Consider the following 2746-nt stretch of genomic DNA (forward strand, 5'->3'; position numbering starts at 1 on the left):
ACTCATAGAGACCCTGTGTAGAGTTTGCAAGACTGTCACAGTTTGTGGAACCAAAAAACCCTCATCATTCTCCAGTGTACCGCTTAGTAGGCTTGAACTGTTAACATTGTGATCTGCAGTACAGTGCAATCCTGTAGAGTTATGTTGTTGTTGTTAAGTACCCTCCAGTTGGTTCTGACCTATTTGTTGTTGTTGTTGTTGTTATGTGTTGTGGAGTCAGTTCCGACTCATAGTGACCCTGCACAAGGTTTCTAAGGCTGTAAATCTTTAAGGGAGCAGAATGCCTTATCTTTCTCCAGTGGAACTTCTGGTAGTTTCGAACTGCTGACCTTGAGGTTGGCAGCCCTACTCTTAACCACTCTGCTACCAGAGCTCCTTAGCTCCTTTCTATCATGTATGTTGTTGTTTTTAAGTGCCATCGAGTCAGTTCCAACCCATAGCTACCCTGTATCATAGAGGGGAACATTCAAATAGCAACAGAGGGGCTGAAAGATACTAGGGACTTGCTCCATGGCAAATAGATTATAAGTAGATCAGATGGGATTCACAATTAAATTGTTGGTCACTAAGGCCCATGATTGTGACCTATAGAGATCCTGTATATGGTTTTCGAGTAGTAACCAATGAGCTGGAATCGCCAAACTTGGAGTTCAAATTGACTTGGCTATCCAGCGCATTAACCCACACCGCCACACCAAGACTCATGGTGGTGGCGGTGGTGTGCCGTGGAGTAGGTTCCGACTCATAGCGACCCTGTTTAGGGCTTCTGAGGCTGTAAATCTTTATAGGAGCAGAAAGCCTCATCTTTCTCCTGCTGAATTGCTGGTAGTTTTGAACTGCTGACACCGAGGTTAGCAGCCCAACTGGTAACCAATAAGCTACCAGAGCTTCTTAGAGACATAGTGCTCCCTTATTCCTGACACTGTTGTTGTTAAGTACCCTTGACATGGATGTGACTTGTACTGACCCTGTATAGGGGTTCTGAAAATCGACTGGGTGTTTGACCTGACAAACTTAAGACTCAAATGACCTTTCAGTCCAGAGCATTATTCCACAGCACCACACAGGGACTCCTCATACAGCAGGACAATTATCATGAGGATCAATAATGAAATGAACATCACCAGACACGTTCGAAGATATGTGTGATCCCATACCATGACAATCAGAGCATGGGGTTTTGTTTGACTTTCTATTTGTAAACAAATGTAGGCCATTAGTAAATTTGGTCATGCATCAGTTGTATACCTCAAACAATTATGCTTTAGGAACTTGTTAAATAAAAATTCTCATTTGTGTAATGTGGTGAGTAGAGTAAGAACTGTACTATGATGGTCTTAATAAAAAAATTGACAAAATTATTCATCACTCAGTAACACTATACTATAAAATATATACATATTTATATAGAGATATATATACTTCTCAGCAAGATGAAACACAATATTATAGTAAATGAGATCATTTGTGGTACCATATGTGTAGGATTATATTTTCAAGAAAAGTAGTTGTGGTTGTATAAATTAATATTAATACTATGAAAATTTAAGAAGAATTAGTATTAATATTATTGAAATATTAACAAATTAATGACTGAGATTGCTTTTGGGTACAGGTATGTGAAGGAATACACAGGGTAATCAAGTTCTGTCAGTAAAACTTTAAATCTCAAAAGTGTGATTTGTGATGCTAGTATATATAATTAATGCTCTCTATATAATTATATAATTAATGCTGGGAGTAGATATTAATGATAATGATAGGTCAAGTTGATGAAGGCACAATACAATACAATTGGTGTTGTGCCTACCAATAATCGAGAGCAATGATTCTCAATCCAGGCAGTGCTTAACAGTGACCCGGGAACACAGAACTAGAGTCTGATCACATGAGTTTACAGTGTGGCCGTCTCATCATTATATTTTTTTAAAGATACATATTGTTGCTGTTAAGTGCCATAGAGACAGTTCTAACTCATAGCCAACCTTTTTGGGGATTCCAAGGAGTGGCACGTGAGTTTGAACTGCCAACCTTGTGGTTCATACCAACTTTAAGCACTATGAAGAACCATTAATAAAATCACATTGAAAAACACTTTAAATATGTTATTTAATTTTAATTCTTTCTGCATTTTAAGTGCTAGATCTAATTAATGCATATATTTGAACAAATGTGCAAATTAGTACAGTGTTAGTTCATATTATCCTTTGTTCTTTTCACCTTTATGTTTTCCTAAAATTTCAATCATTTTGCAACTACCAAGTGAAAAATAGGAATTAGTTGCCATCAGGGAGCTGAAATAAGGAGAATTACACTCTCCAGATTAGAAAGGATTGATTTGGAAAGCTCTTAAGTATTTCAAATCTACCGGTAGAACTACCTAGTTCAGTATTGATATGATAAGGAAAATACTTCCCCAATATTTTGAATGTTAAATATATTTAAGCATTTTATTAAGTCAAAGGAGAATGGAAAAAAGGAAAAAAGCCAACTGAACACCAGACATTTCCTTGAGGTGGTTTAGCACTGATACAAATAACAAGACATTCAGTGGAAAATAGGAACTCAGTGTTTCTTAAAAGTAAATTATTGCACAATCATTGGTGTATTCATTTCACACTGTCATCTTAGGATTCATCAATGTTGTATGGTTTTGTGCATTTTTCAAAAACAAAACAAAATATGATGTACATGATGCACATTAAGACCAAGGGAGAGGGTGTGTGTGTGTGTGTATATATATATA

The sequence above is a fragment of the Chrysochloris asiatica genome, unplaced genomic scaffold, assembly GCF_000296735.1.
Source record: "Chrysochloris asiatica unplaced genomic scaffold, ChrAsi1.0 scaffold00491, whole genome shotgun sequence".
NCBI lineage: Eukaryota > Metazoa > Chordata > Mammalia > Afrosoricida > Chrysochloridae > Chrysochloris > Chrysochloris asiatica.